This window comes from Urocampus carinirostris, chromosome 3 (genome assembly GCF_059441175.1).
Source record: "Urocampus carinirostris isolate Australia breed hairy pipefish chromosome 3, RoL_Ucar_1.0, whole genome shotgun sequence".
In the NCBI taxonomy this organism is placed as follows: Eukaryota; Metazoa; Chordata; class Actinopteri; order Syngnathiformes; family Syngnathidae; genus Urocampus; species Urocampus carinirostris.
The window spans coordinates 66,755,537-66,772,549 of NC_142351.1; the positions used below are offsets into that span (position 1 = coordinate 66,755,537).

Below are 17,013 nucleotides of genomic sequence, written 5' to 3' on the forward strand. Positions count from 1 at the left end.
GGTGGTATGCCCGCAAAACAGACGCCGGCGACTGTTCCACTTCCTCATCGCGTCATTTCCGCGTCATTTTCTCGTGTGGACCACGGGTATAAAAGCTCCCGAGCCGGTGTTGTGCCCAAATCCGACTCCTACGCAACACACCCAACCCCCCACCCCCTCGCGTGAAGAATACGATCGCTTTCTTTACGCGAGGGTGGAGGATTTTATATACGGTGTGCATTACCGTTCGATTACGTTCACAACAAAAACAAAGACGGAATGGTTTAAGTTGTATTACATTCCCAACAAATGCAAGACGAAGTGGTTTTGGTTATATGTTCGCCATTACATTCCCTAAAAGTGATATAAAAGTGAGATAAAACGAGGTAAAAGTGGTTGTAGTAGCGAGGGGATGAAAATCTCGGCAGGGATGTATTTCTCGGCATAACACCGGGCTGTAGAAATCATAACCGCTCAAGACACAGTCCCGTGAAGATCAAGATTTCAAGCTATGGCACCGAAGAAGCCAATATGTTATTATTGTAATAGTTTTTCATTTTTATTTTATTATCTTGTTATGAAATGAAAAGAAATGTCAAGAAATAAAAATGGATTAAGACGAGGTCACTACGGTGACGGGGATCCATGTTCACCCCTTGACGTCTCGAGCACAACTGACGTGTGCTCGGCAAATCGCGCTGTATATACGCGGAGAAAGGCGTTTGACCGTCACACGCGTAACACGCTAATTTCACGTAATAACACCGCGATACAGGCGCAGAACATGCTATTACCATGCTCCACCCACGATTACCCGCTAAAATTTCCCGTCCTACCCATGTGTAACCACGCCCTGGCCGCGGCCAGAGCACGTCGTTCCGCGTCATTACCTCGTGTGCCGCCCGCGGTTAACACGTGCTCAAAGTTTTGAGCAGCTCAAAACTTTTTCGCGCGGCCAACCGCTTGTGAATTTCCGACCGCGTGTTAAGCACTGCTGTATCTCGTCTGTATGGCGATCTCAAAGCGTCCAATAGCGTCCGCCTCACAGGCAGAAATTTCTGGCCGTGATTCTGCCGCAAGCGGCTGTGTGACCGGCCCCTTAGACAGGTGCTGGAAGAAGTTGAAAGCTTCAGGTACTTGGGTTGTGATGTGGCTGCAGTTGGTGAAATGGAGTGGGAGGTATTGCACGGAGTGAATCAAAGAAGCAAGGTTTGGGGTGCTCTGAAGAGAGTGATTAGCAAGAATATGAGTACGGATGTTATGAGGGGACTGTATGAGAGTGTGATTGTTCCGACTGTGCTGTATGGTGCAGAGACTTGGAGTCTGAATGCAGATTTGCGAAGGAAAATATGGGTTTTTGAGATGAAGTGTTTGAGGAGTATGTTAGGAGTGACAAGATTGAACAGATTGAGAAATGAAATTGTGAGAGACAGAACTGGAGTAGTAGTGAAACTGAGCAACCGTGTGGATAAGATCGTACTCGGTTGGTTTGAACACATAGAGAGGATGGATGATGAGCAAATGTTGTAGAGGATCTACAGAACATAAGTAAATGTAAGGAGGCCAAGATGAAGGCTGCGATTGACGTGAATGGATGGTGTTATGAGTGCACTGCAGGAAAGAGGTCTATATATAGTGGAATCCCCAGATTTCATCACTGAACGTCTACCGGCCCGTTGCACTCACTCCTATCATAATGAAGTGCTTTGAGAGACTGGTTAAAGAGAACATCACATCCAGTCTCCCCTCCTCACTTGACCCCTTTCAGTTTGCCTAGCGGACAATCCGCTACACCGGGGATGCCATCTCCTCTGCTCTTCACCTGAGCCTGACACAACTAGAGGAGAAGAACACCCATGTGCGTATGCTGTTCCTGGACTTCAGTTCAGCATTCAACACCATTATCCCACAACACCTGGTAGACAACATGAGACTCCTGGGCTTCAACACCCTCCTGCAGAACTGGCTGCTGGACTTCCTCACTGACAGACCCCAGTCAGTGCGGCTTGGTCAGAACATCTCCGATGTCATCACCCTCAGCACGGGCTCCCCCCAAGGCTGTGTCCTGAGCCCCCTGCATTTCACCCTGATGACACACTACTGCGTCCCTAGGTCAGCCACAAACCACATTGTGAAGTCTGCGGACGACACAACAGTGGTGGGCCTCATCAGGGACGACAACGACCTGCCCTACAGAGAGGAGGTGGAGCAGTCTGTGGGCTGGTGCAGAGTAAACAGCCTGGTCCTTTATGTTGACAAAACTAAAGAGATAATTATCGACTTCAGGAAAAAAACAGCCCAACCATGCCCCACTTCTCATCAACAACAAGGCTGTGGAGGTTGTCAGCAGCACCAAGTTCCTAGGGGTGCACATCACAGACAAACTCACCTGATCCGTGAACACTAAATCACTGTATTTCCTGCGGAGGATGAGGAGAGCCCACCTGCCCCCACCCACCCTCATCACATTCTACAGGGGCACCATAGAGAGCATCCGGACTAGCTGTATCTCTGTGTGATGTGGAGGCTGCAGTGCCTCCGACTGGGGTAGTGTGAGGAGGGTGATGAGGACAGCAGAGAAAATCATCGGGACTTCTCTCCCCTCCATTCAGGACATTGGCCAGGAGCGCTGCCTATCCCGAGCAAAGAACATCATTAGGGACCCCTCTCACCCCCATCATGGACTGTTTACTCTGCCAGCCTCTGGGAAGAAGTACTGCAGTGTGTGTTGCAGGACCACCAGGTTCTGCAACGCAGCTTTGTCCCTGTGGCCATTAAACTGTTAAATGGTCAATCACACACATAGTAAGCCTACACAGTTGCTCATTTGTACATCTGTTTATTTGTTTTTTTTTGCACTCGTACTCCAGTGTTATTGTTATTGCATAGTGACTTGTTTACCTGACTGCCCATTTTGCATATCTGGTTAGCTGCTCCTCTTGCACTCTTTGCACTATTGTATAATACTATACGTAGCTATAATTATTTAGTATATTATTAGTACTTCAATAATCCAACTCAATACAACATTTTATTTATATCTGTACATTCAAGGAAACTGTGCGGGTCAGACGTATTGACATTTCATTCTATATACACGTGTGCAAGAACGACGATAAAGTATATCTGAATCTGAATCTGGAATGAGTGGAGAAGTAGAGAGGTGTTGTAAAAGGATAGTGGGATGTTTAGACGTGTTCTAAGGGAACCTGTATGATGCGACATGGGTAAACCAGTGAAAACTGTCGACTTCAGGAAAAAACAGCCCAACCTGCCCCACCAAGATGTGCTTTTTTGGAGCTACTTGTCAGAGAATGAATATGACCCCTCTCTTCTTCTACGTCCAGCTACGTGGATTCCCAGCCCCCTCACCCAACCCAACTGATGTGTTGGGAGGCATTAGGTGACCAAACCCCCCAATTCCAACCCTCTAATGCTGTTGAACAGAAGAGTGTGTTGTGTCACCCTGACTCGAGTGACATGGCCACTTTCTTGTGTCCCATCTCATCTGGAGGGACGAAAGCATGACCAACTTGGGTGCCGAGGTGCTTAACTTGTTTGGGTGTTTGGGCATTTGGGTTGGCAATGGTCCAAATATTTTTGTGTGAGTTTTTTTGCTACTTTTTCGTTTTTTATTTTGTATTTTCTCTGTTTTTGTTTGTGTTTGTCTTGCTGTCGGTTACCCCTCTCGAGGGATCTGACCAGGGTAAATAGATAGTAGATAGATAAATTTAGGTGTCATATTTGACCCCGATCTGTCCTTTCAAACACACGTGAAGAATATTACTAGAACAGCTTTCTCCCATCTTTGCAACATTGCTAAAATGTGTCCTATTATGTCTCAGTCAGATGCAGGTATTACAATTCACGTGTTTGTTACTTCCCGTCTCGATTACAGTAATGCACTACTCTCCGGTCTCCCGAAGTCCAAAATCAAGAGCCTTCAGCTGGTACAAAATGCTGCAACAAGGCTTTTAACTAAGATAAGAATGTTTGATCACATTACCCCGATTTTGGCTAACCTGCATTGGCTATTAGCTTTAGATGTGATTTTAAGGTTCTGTTGGTATTAAACAAAACCTTGCATGGAATTGCTCCTTCATATCTTTCAGATTTAATTTCCGGTCCGGAGCCTTCGCTCTGAAAACAGGCCCCGGTGCTGTGGAATGCTCTTCCCCCCGAGATTTTATCTGCAACCTCAAACGAAATGTTTCAATATAAGTTTAAAACACACTTCTACTCTTTAGCATATGAATAATCTATATTTTATGTTGATAATATGTGTTTTATTTGCTTGCCCTCATGTAGGTTTTAGATGAGGGGATGGTGTCATAATAGTCTGTAATAATAGTTTGCAATTGTATTTGATCCGTGCAGCCCTTTGAGACTCTTTGTGATTAAGGGCTATACAAATAAACATGACTTCATTTGACTATTTTTGGATTTGTATCTATCAGGATGACTGGGCGTTATCCACTCTCTAAAATTTGTATCTGGTATTGTGAATAAAAATAGTGTGATAATTAGATGAAAGCAAATCCGTTTTCACATGTTAACTATATTACTCTGGTCTAGTGGTTTAGGTTCTGCACTCTAGGCTTTTGCAGTCGCAAGATCCGCCCTACAACGGTATTAGCTTTAAAAGAACTTACCTGCGATAACTGCAGCCTTTCCTTCGTACACTGGGTCTGTTGAATCACTTACAAACAACTTCAAAACTGCTTTGGTTAATGTTCTTGATTCTGTGGCGCCCCTGCAGCATAAATTTCGACCTAAGAAGCATACACCTAGGTTTACTGAAGAAACCAGGTAACTCAAACAAGGTTGCAGAAAATTTGAATGAAAATGGCGCACTACTAAGCTGGAGGTCTTCCGACTGGCCTGGTGTGACAGCTTGCCGAAATATAAAGTAGCTCTTGCCTCAGCTAAAGCATCGTCTTTCTCTAAGATTATTGTTAGACATAAGAATAATCCGAAATTTTTGTTTGACACAGTGGTGAAACTTACTAGACAACAACTTAACCCAAATAGTTGTACTTATTCTGCTAACGACATTATGGAATTTCACTGGTGAAGGATCTGTTTGGGATCTTGGGACTATCAGTTTTAAATATTATTAATATATTGCTATCCTCGGGTATAGTTCCTGTAGCCTTCAAGTCTGCCGTCATTAAACCCACACTTAAACGCCCTAACCTTGACCCCAAAAGCCTGGGTAATTATAGGCCAGTGTCAAATCTGCCATTTTTTGCAAAATTACTTGAAAAAGTCGTTGAACAGCAGCTAGATGACTTCATGTCAGAAAATAACCTCTTTGAAACTGTCCAGTCAGCATTTAGGGCAAATCAGTGTACTGAGACAGCCCTGGCTAAAGTGACCGATGATCTCCTTTGAGCAATAGATTACGGTGCCTCATCAATGTTACTGCTGCTGGATCTCAGTGCTGCTTTTGATACTGTCGACCACAACATATGACTGGTTCGTCTGGAATGCAATGGTATCTCAGGAACTGTACTCTCGTGGTTTTGGTCCTACCTGTCAGACAGGATGCAATTTGTTAACTATGGCAATCTGACCTCTAAACAATGTAATGTCCCCTGTGGTGTTCCACAAGGCTCTGTACTTGGGCCCCTTCTTTTTAATATTTATATGATCCCGCTAGGTGACATTATCTGCAAGTATAATATTAGTTCCCATTGCTATGCAGATGACACTCAACTGTATGTGCCACTGGAGACAACTGGACATTTAAGTTGTAGAAATCTGGAAGCTTGCCTTACTGAGATTCAAAGATGGATGTCACTTAATTGTTTATGCCTTAACCCAGAAAAAACTGAAATGTATATCATTGGTCCAGTTGTGAGTTGTTTTCAAACACTGCCCTGAACTTAGACAAATGTAATATCACCCATAGTGACTCGGTCAAAAATCTAGGAGTTATATTTGATCCTAATATGTCGTTTCAGTCACATGTGAAAAATATCACTAGAATAGCTTTCTACCACCTCCGTAATATTGCAAAGATTCGTTCGATGCGGTCCCAATCAGATGCACAGGTTTTAATTCATGCGTTTACTTACTTCTCGGCTTGATTACTGTAATGTATTGCTTTCTGGTCTCCCGATGTCTAGCATTTAAAGTTTGCAGCTGGTTCAGAATGCGGCAGCTAGACTTTTGACTAAGACCAAAAAGTTTGAGCATATTACTCCTGTATTGGCCAACTTGCACTGGCTCCCGGTCCACTTAAGATGTGACTTTAAGGTTCTCTTATTAACATATACATGTTTGCATGGACTTGCACTCTCTTATCTCTCTGATTTGATTCCCCCCTATGTTCCTGCACGGAGTCTGCGCTCGGAAAATGCCGGTCTACTTGTGACTCCGAGAGCTAAGAAGTCTGCAGGCTCGAGAGTGTTCTCCATCCAGCCCCCGGTGTTATGGAATGCCCTGCCTCCGGAGATAAGATCTGCAACCTCAATGTAAGTTTTTAAATCGAGGCTTAATACACACTTCTATTCCAAAGCTTATGATTGATGCCCACCTCATATTCTGTATTGTCCTGTCTTTTTCCAACTGTCAGACGGACGATTTTGGAGATGAATCAGCGGACCAGCATTTGACCTGAAGCATGTGAACGCCTACATGAACCAGCTGGCAGAGATGGGAAACTGTGTCGTGGCCGTCATATACTTTCTGGACTAGTTTACAGGCTGGGGGCGTCACTGCTGTCATCCCCTTTCCGGACAAATTTTCTTAATGTTACCTAGTGTTTACTTTGCTTGTGTATAGTAATGCTAATTGTGATTCACCCTGGTCATCCTGGAAGGGGGATTACCACTTGTGAGGTCCTTTCCTAAGGTTTCTCTTTTTCCTCACGCTGAGGTTTTAGGTTGTTCCTTGCCCGCATGTTGGTTTAAGATCAGGTAATTGTGTTATTGAGATCCTGTGCAGACATTTTTGTGATTTAGGGCTATATAAATAAATGTGACTTGACTTGACTCACTTCCGTGACATTGCTTTGATTCTCATCACATCTAATGTTTTACAAGTGATGGTTTTCAATCAATCATTTCCCAAATACAATAATGTGTATCACACGTAGCCAAACTTTCAAACATGTTTTTGTTTTTTCATTGGTAAAATAAAATATTGTCCGTTATACTTGGATATACTGTATGTCATATCAACAAAATCAATTGGATTGACTTTACACAACCAAACTTTATTAGTTCCCACATCAGCAAATTCAGCTTGACTAGTCAAGGCTGTTAAATGTGACCTGCGCAAAATCAGTCAGTGTAGTGCCGTGATGAGTATTGCTAACTCCTGTCACAAGTGACGCGATACTTGACTAGGGAAAGATCCGCCAGGACTCTTCACATTCAGCCCTTGTCCCACTGGGACACAGACAAAACTTGGTCAGTCTTTTACAGTGTGTCAGGACCAGAATGAAGACAGGACCCACTTGCGTGCATTTCTCTTAGTTTCATTAGAAGGAAGGGAAAGGATAATATACACAATCCATAGATTGCTGGTCGTGGGAAGCAGGTTGCCCAGACGCGGAAGTGGTATTTCTGTGGCCAGCGAAGGCAGTGTCGAGAACGGAAATAAAAAGATCGGTGGCCGGGACGGGGGAGCAAGAACATAGTCAAGTTCATAAAATGGTTCGCGCTGGGAATCAAACTGAAATCAGAACAGGAGAGAGTCAGAGTCGGAAGGCTTGCCGAGCGTAGCTGATGTTCGCAGACGGACTGACAACCGGTAACAGGAAGACGGGGGTCTAAAAAGTGACCCGCAGCCAATCGGCGTCAGAGACAGTTGGCGCCAAACGAGCAGACTCAGGGGCCTCGCATCAGTAATCATGACAGAACTGCCCGCTCAAAGGACGGCTACAGAAGTCCAAAAAATAAAAATAAAAAAACCCTCCAAAAACAAGTGATCCACCAAGTGAGTCGACGTCCCATTATCAGCCTCAGGGGGCTGCAGCAGGACTCCAATACGAAAGAAAAAAATAAAAAAATAAAAATTCCTCTGAATGGACCGAGGCTCCATCGTCAGCATCAAGGCATCGTGGCAGAAGCAGGATCCGGACGAGACTGGGTGCCCCTTGGGCTAGCTTGGCGGAGAGCAGGCTGGTCGGGATGCTGCCGGTGGAACTCCGTTATCAGGGAACGGTCCAGAATCTGCCAGGTGGGGATCCAGGATCTCTCCTCTGGGCATTACCCTCCCAATCCACCAACCCGACCCCTCCGCCGGGAGCGGAAAAGGCAACGCACCGTGTAGACAGGATCCCGGTCCAGTCGGCGTGGGGTAGGAGCAGGAGGTGCTTTCGGTGCTAGCGGACTCTGGCGGACGGGTTTGACACGAGACACGTGGAACGTTGGATGGACCCTCATGGTACTGGGCAGGCGGAGCTGTATCGGCGATAGGCTAATAACCTTGCCCACGGGGAACGGACCCAGGACCCACCGAGGAGCTAGCGTCCGAGACTCCACTCGAAGAGGAGGTCTTTAGTAGACAGCCAGACCATTTAGCCCGCATGGTAGAAGGGACCAAGGACCCTCCGACGATTGGCCCCGACTGAGTATGCATCGACGGCCCGAAGTGGAGCGCCATGAGCCCGGTCCCAAGTGGGGCGACAGTGACGGGTGTTTGCTAGCGCCAATGGGCTGGGTACCTCTTCCTCCTGGCTGGGAAACAGGAGGGGTTGATAGCCGTAAACACACTGGAATGGAGACATGCCAGTAGATGGGCTAACCAGCGAGTTGTGGGCATATTTCACCCACACCAGTTGCCGAGCCCAGGAAAGAGGTTCCCGGGAGACCATGCAGCGTAGGGCCGTCTCCAGTTCCTGGTTAATTTGCTCGGACTGGCCGTTCGACCGGGAATGCAATCCAGATGAGAGGCTTACCGAGGCCCCCAGAAGTCGACAGAACTCCTACCAAAAGCCCAATGAAAACTGAGTACCTCAATCCGAAACAATGTCCTTTGTAATGCCATGAAGCCTGAAGACATGAAGCTGGACTGCCTGCGCTGTTTCCTTGGCAGAGGGGAGTTTGGGTAGAGCCACAGAGTGGACCATCTTACTAAATCGATTCACGATAGTGAGAATTGCCGTCATGCCCACCGAAGCAGGCAGCCAAGTCACAAAGCCCATAGAGATGTGAGACCAGGGACGATTGGGAACAGGCAAGGGATGAAGCAGGCCGGCCGGAGGTTGATTAGATGACTTGTTCCTGGAGCAGGTCCTACAGGCCTTAACATACTCTCGAGCATCTTTTTCCAAGGATGGCCACCAGAAGCCTCGGGAAAGGAAACTACTGGTTCGAGCTGGCAGGACAGGCGAGAGTCATGCCCCCATTGGAGAACCTCCGATCGTAGGCCCTCCGGGACAAACAGACGCCCTCCAGGACAGGTACTGGGGCCTACTTGATCCTGGAGCGCCTCCCTGACCCGGTCTCACGTGAGCATAAATACCACGCGGGAAGCAGGGAGGATGGCAGCCAGACCCCGGGGTTGACTGTCCTCCTCTAGAACTGACGGGAGAGGGCATTGAGCTTGACATTTCGGGACCCCGGGCGGTAGGAAAGGGTGAAGTTTAACCAGGCGAAGAACAATGACCAACGGGATTGTCGTGGAATCAGGTGCTTAGCCGAGCGGATGTATTGTAAGTTCTTGTGATCAGTCCGTACCAGGAACGGAACCGAAACCCCCTCTAGCCAAAGCCGCCATTCCTCCAACGCCAGTTTTATGGCCAACAGTTCTCGGTCTCCCACGATGAAGTTACACACAGCAGGGGTGCATCTTGTGGTCCTCGGCCGACGTCTGGGATAAACCCACACCAACCCCAATATCCGAGGCATCCTCTTCTACCACGAGGTGACGTTCGGGGTCAGGCACCTGGAGAATGGGAGCCGTGGAAAAGTGGGCCTTGAGGGTAGTGAAGGCGTCATTGGCCACTGTGAGAGGGACTGCCACCGAACTATATTTCCTAATGAACCGGCCGTAGAAGTTGGCAAACCCGAGGAACTGCTGGATTTTCTTATGGCAGTCGGGGACGGGCCAGGAGGTGACTGCCGATACCTTGGCGGGGTCCATTTGAATCCTCCCCTCCATCAGGATATATCCCAGGACGGCCACGGTCTTGGCGTGGAACTCACTCTTTTCTGCCTTAACAAAGAGCGAGTTCTCCAGGAGGCGACGAAGGGCGAGCTGGACATGCTGCGTGTGTTCTTCCAGGGACTTGGAGAAAATCAGGATTTCATCCAGGTAAACAAAAAATAATCGGTTAGGCACGTCACGCAGCACGTCGTTGATGAGGGACTGGAAGACTGCGGGGGCATTGGTGAAGCCAAAGGGCATGACCAAATACTCGTAGTGCCCCGTAGGGGTGTTGAATGCCGTCTTCCATTCGTCGCCCTCCCGGATACAAACCAGATGATAAGCGTTGTGGAGGTCCAGTTTGGTGACAACCGTGGTCCCCTGAAGCAGTTCGAAGGCGGAGGAGAGCAGAGGTAACGGGTATCGATTTTTTTACCGTGATCTCAGTCAGACCACGGTAATCGATGCAGGACCGTAAGGATCTGTCCTTCTTTCCTACAAAGAAGAACCCCCCTCCTACCGGCGACGATGATGGCCGTATGATGCCCGCTGCCAAAGCGTCGGAGATATATTCGTCCATGACCTGTCTCTCGGCTGCTGAGAGGGTGTAGAGACGACCCCGGGGAGTTAAGCCTGGTAGGATGTCTGTAGCGCAATCATAGGGTCGAGGTGGAGGCAGTGAGGTGGCCTTAGCTTTAATGAAGACCCCCTGCAAGTGGTGGTAGCAAGCAGGAACTCTAGACAGGTCTGGTGGAGTCCTAGACGGCACAGGCCGGTCGGGATGAGAGGCAGCACACAGACAGGTCTGGTGACACTTGACCCCCCATTCCAGAACCGCCCCTGAACGCCAGTCGAGGTGGGAGTTGTGCTGCACCAACCACCGGTGTCCCAGGACAAGCGGTTGACCGGGGGAAGGGAGCAGGTGGAAGCGTATCCGCCGCGGTGGTTCCTGGAAAGCCTCATCTCCACTGGCTATGTAATTTGCGTGACCGTGCCCAACAGATGACCATCCAGAGCTCTGGTCTGGAGGTCGGGATTAGGGCTGAGCTCAATCGGACGCCTCCCATGTCTGATGAGCTTTCTCTTTTAATGGGCATGAAGAGATCCTTTTCCTCCACAAAACAGGCAGAGGCCCTCGGAGAATCGCCGCTGACGCTCCTCGACGGATAGCAATCCACTTCCATGGCCTCGTGGTGGGTCATGGCCATTGGCCAGTATGTCGGGGAACTACGCGCCTCTATGGAGGAGCCGGCAGATGACCGTCCCGGCCGTCCTCTCTCCTGTCGTCGCGCCTGGGCTCGGCAATCAATCCGAGACGTTAATACAATGGCCTCGTCGAGATTGGTCGCCGGAGCGTGGGACACCAACTCGTCCTTCGTATAGTCTGCCAAGCTGTGGAGGTAGGCGTCCACTAACGCCTCCCCGTTCCAGTTACTCTGGCTTGCTAGGGTCCGAAAGTCGATCGAAAAATCGACGATCGTACACTTTCCCTGCCGTATGTTCAACAGCGATCTCGCCTCGTCGGCTGATGAAAATCCCATGTCGATTGCTTGAGGATCTCCCGGGCCAGGAGATCGAACGAGGAACACGACGCCGATCCCCGTTCAAATTTGCCGTTCCCCAGAGTTGAGCCCTCCTGGACATGTGGTTCATGGTAAAGGCCACCTTGGCCGCTTCTGATGCGAAGTTTCGGGGTTGCAGGTCGAAAATGAGTCGGCAGTTTACAAGGAATGCGCGTACCTGAGCGGAATCGCCACATACTTCTCCGGAGCGCCCTCTCTCACGCTCGGAAGAGAATTACCGGGGGGTGGAGCTGATAACGTCAGTTGTCTTGACAAAGGCTCCGACAACTTTGCCACTTTCTGGTGCTGTTGTTCTAAGAGGTGTGGATGTTGGTGGACTGTGGAATGCTCTTCCCCCTGAGATCCGATCTGCAACCTCAGTGGAAATGTTTAAATCTAAACTTAAAACTCACTTCTACTCCATAGCATATGAATAACCTACTCTTCTCGTCGGCTGAAAAATAGTCTCTGTAATATAGTGTAATAATCTGTGAAGCCCTTTGAGACTGATTTAGGGCTATACAAATAAAAAAGACTTGACTTGACTTGACTTGAGAGTGGCGACGTCACTCGAGACTTGTTGGACTCGGCCTAAAGCAAGCGTTGCAAGGCAGAGGGAGTCTTCGCGTTGCCTCGATCCCTGCTTGGGGAAACGTCCGCTGGGACAATTGCTGGTCAATCTGTACTGTCAGGACCAGAACGAAGACAGGACCCACTTGCGTGTGTTCCTTTTTTTTTTTTCATTAGGTTTTTTTTTTTCATTATTTGTAGATCGCTGGTCGTGAGGAGCAGGTTACTCAGACGCGTAAGTGGTTTCCGTTGCGAGCAATGGCAGTGTCGAGAGCAGGAAAAAACAGATCGGTGGCCGGGACGGGGGAGCAAAAACATAGTCAAGTTCAGAAAATGGGTCGGAGCCAGGAATCAAACTGGAATCAGAACAGGAGAGAGTCAGGGTCGGACGGCTTGCTTAGCGTAGCTAAGGTTCGCAGACGGACTGACAACCGGTGACAGGAAGACGGGGATTTAAAAAGTGACAAGCAGCCAATCGGCGTCCGATGCAGTTGGGGCCAAAGAAGCAGACTCAGGTGCCTCCCATCAGTAATCATGACACAGTGCCATGAAAGAAGTATTTGCCCCATTCTTGATTTCTGTGTTTTTTGTATATTTATCCCTCACAAATGTTTTTCGATCATTAAACAAATTTTAATATCACAAAGACAACTCCATAAATTAAAAAATGCACTTTTGAGGTTCCATTTATTAAAGCACACAAATATCAAAACCGTTCTGCCCTATGTGTAAAGGTAATTGCCCCCTGAACCCTTGGCAGCGATAGAAGAAATGAAACATTAAGATGAATGCTGATATGTCTTTCAGAATGCTATGGAAGAATTTTGGACCAGTCTTTGCAAACATGTTTCAAACATGCCATATTGGAGGGTTTTATAGATAACTTCCCATTTAAGATCACACTACAGCATCTCAATTGGATTTAAATCTAGACTTTGACTTGGCCATTCCAGAAATGTCATGTTGTTGTTTTTTAGTCATTAAGAGGTGGTTTGCTGATGTATCTCTCATCATTGCCCTGCAGCATGATTCAAGAATGATTGACTTTGAGGGCACTAAATAATGGCCGATCCTTCAGGATCTTCTAAAAAACAACCGAAACAATTATTCTGTCAACCACAGCAAGTTGTCTTGGTCCTGGATCAAAAAGTAGCCCCATTTTAAGTAGGTGTTCATGATTCTACTATACAAGGCACAGGCTGAATATGGCATACATGGGAAATCTCTCAGGTGAAAACCACTGCTGCCAGAAAATAACATAAAAAGTCCTCTCACATTTGCAAAAACCTGATTATTCTTGAGACTTTTAGAGAAACATTCCGTGGAAGTCAAAAATTGAACTTTTTGGAAGGTGTGGAAACCGTTACATGTTGCATAAAAACATATATATATATATATATATATATATATATATATATATATATATATATATATATATATATATATATATATATATATATATATATATATATATAAAATCTGAAAATCTAAACATTGTACTTTAAACATTTCTCAAATGGTAGGTCTAGGCATTTACAAAAGTGGCCATTAGGACACAACCAGTACAGCTCTAAGACCTCTGCAACTATGTATTTTATTTTGGCCATTTTTAAGACATTGTGTAAGAGTTGTAAATGTTTTCTCTTTTCCTTCGAAAGGTCAATCAAAGCTCACGAAGATGTGTCTAATCCCACCATTGTTTCTTTACGGGTCTTGCTGGTCAACCGACGCCTGAAACTCAACGCACCCGAACGGCGACATCTCGTGACGATCTCTACAAAGACTTCAAGCTAGGTTAAACGATTCAGCAAAGCTGAAATTTGGTCTTTTAAATAATAGATCGCTTGCTCCTGAAGCTTTACTTGTTGATAATATTATCCGTGATTACAAACTTAACTTGATTGGTCTATGTCAAACTTGGTTGAGACCGGATGAGTTTTTACCGCTAAATGAGGCTTCTCCTCAAGACTACGTGAGCAGCCATGTAGCACGCCCTTTGAAGAAGGGTGGCGGGGTCGCGTTAATTTCTGAAAAAACGCTCAAATTTACTCCTCGTAGCTCTAATAATTAAAAGGCGTTCGAGGCTCTTGTTATGCGGTCCTCTCTATTGTCAATTTATGTAGAAACTATTTATCGCGCACCAGGGCCATACACAGCTATCTTACACAGTTGCGTCCTTTCCTTCATACAAAGGCTCTATCAACTCACTCATGAATGAGTTTAATGCTACCCTGGCTAGTGTCCTGGATTCAGTAGCGCCCATACGGCTTAAATTACGACCTAAAAGACACACGCCTTGGTTTACTGATGAAACTAGATCCCTTAAACAAGAATGCAGGAAATCTGAAAGAAAATGGTGCGCTACCAAGCTTGAGGTTTTCCATCAAACCTGGTGTGACATATTGTTAAAGTATAAAGCGGCCCTTGCCTCTGCAAAATCAGCCTACATTTCGAAGGTGATTGCGTCACAAAAGAACAATCACAATATCCTTTTCGACACTGTAGCATTGCTTACAAGGCAACAGATTATCCCAGATAGTTCCACCCATTTAGCCCATGACTTAATGGTATGGCTATAGATGCACGGCATGGTGGCTGTCCAGGGAATGTGTTTTAGTGAACTGTCACTCCATAATCTTAAACAGGTGGTGAATACGGCCAAACCGACGACTTGCCTGTTCGTCCCGCTTCCAGGTTTGCTTATTAAAGGTCTCTTTGGGGTCTTGGACCTTCACTTCTAAATATTATAAACACATCACTCTCCTCAGGTGTAGTTCCAGCGGCTTTTAAGTCCGCTGTTATCAAACCTACACTGAAACGACCCAACATTGATCCAGAAAGCTTATGTACCGTATTTTCCGCACTATAGGGCGCGCCGGGTTATAGGGCGCACCCCAAAAAAATGGTTTTTGGTCCTATATCTTCCATAGATAAGGCGCTACAATGGGAACGTCGACAAAACAGTCAGATGATTCAGTCCAACTGATTACCCCTTAACATTCCCAAAGCTTGCAAAGAAACAAATACGTGTCGTAGACACGTGCGGATGCGGTGTCCGTACGATGTCACTCAAATGCATCATTTCAAATATCATTCGGAAGGTTAAAGTCTTGGGATTCAAGAAATGCCAAACATTTCCTAGTTTCTATTTTCATTTTCGCTCGCAACTTTACTGTGCATATGACAATAAACACTTGGAATTGAGTTTAATTCACTCAACTCATCACAGCAACATCAAGATCGTTCTAAAACAAGATACCGGGAAAATATAAAGCCGCATAGCTCACCTAAGTTATCACGTTCAATAATGATACGCAATCATGGTCTTCTTACAACCGTGAGTGAAGTAAATCCAGGAGAGTAAATTATTTGCAAATACAGACTAATAAAACATGTTTCTTTATAGTGTACTTTAGCAAGCTTGCTACGCCATTGCTAAACTCGGTCAATTGCAGGGTTTGTTTTGGCCATCTAGCCAATCCGAGGCTCTGAATAACTTCAGCCAATAGCGATCGATTTAACGGATGATTGACACATCTTTTTCGGCCAATTGCAGGGTTTGTTTTGGCCCTCTAGCCAATCCGAGGCTCTGAATAACTTCAGCCGATAGCGATCGATTCAACGGATGATTGATACATATTTTTCGGCCAATCGCAGGGTTTGTTTTGGCGCTCTAGCCAATCCGAGGCTCAGAAAAACTTCAGCCAATAGTGATCGATTTAACGGATGATTGACACATCTTTTTCGGCCAATTGAAGGTTTTGTTTCGGCCCTCTAGCCTATCCGAGGCTCCAAATAACTTTAGCCAATAGTGATCGACACATTGGTTAGCCAATGAAACGCCGGTATACAAATCCCAGCCTACACCGCGGACTACTTCACGCTCCTACTGTTTCTCTCTAGTGGTAGTGTGAGGAGTGGCATAGCAGCTGAATAATCTGATATCCGAGAACAATCTTTTTGAATCAATGCAATCAGGATTCATAGCTAACCACTCTACTGAGACAGCTCTGATTAAGGTAACCAATGATCTGCTACTGGCAATGGACTCTGGCGTTTCATCACTTTTGCTGCTGCTGGACCTTAGTGCTGCTTTTGAGACAGTGGACCATAATATCCTACTAGAACGGCTGGAAAAATGGATTGGTCTCTCAGGAGGGATGGAGGGATTTTTAAGGGTTATTGTTCTATCTTCGTTATTCATTATCCACTGTCCGTTATCGGTCAGTTCATAATACGCTACAAAGCCTAGGAGTCGGGACACTTACTTTCAGCCAAAAGGCCAAGCTAAGGTCCTAGCCCTAAAGCCTTGCTGCGATCATTGCGAATGCACCGTTCCCGGAGGTACTGCAATACCGGGCCGATGCGTGGAGTGGACAGAACAAGCTCTTATTCCATCTCCGGATTGCAAAAATCAGAGCGTAACAATTGTTAGTGTCGTTACGTTTCTCAGAAACCGTCCTCTCATGGTTCAGATCCTACATCTCAGATAGGACGCACTGTGTTAATTATGGCAAAATGACATCTGAGCGTGTTAGTGTTACCTGTGGTGTTCCGCAGGGTTCAGTGCTTGGCCCCCTTCTTTTCAGCATTTACATGCTTCCATTAGGTGATGTTATTTGCAAGTATAATATCAGTTTCCACTGCTACGCAGATGAAACTCAACTATATCTTCCGTTGGAGGAATCTGCCACACTAAAAATTGTGAAAATTTGGAGGCCTGCCTCACTGAGATAAAAGAGTGGATGTCACTTAATTTCTTGCGTCTTAATTCTGAAAAGACCAAAATGTTAGTCATTGG

General features: G+C 46.4%; 1 pseudogene; it reads right to left on the reverse strand.

Moving 5' to 3' along the window:
• Window positions 1-16,541: 16,541 nt before the first annotated feature.
• On the reverse strand, window positions 16,542-16,631 carry LOC148370516 (U2 spliceosomal RNA; annotated as a pseudogene).
• Window positions 16,632-17,013: the final 382 nt, after the last annotated feature.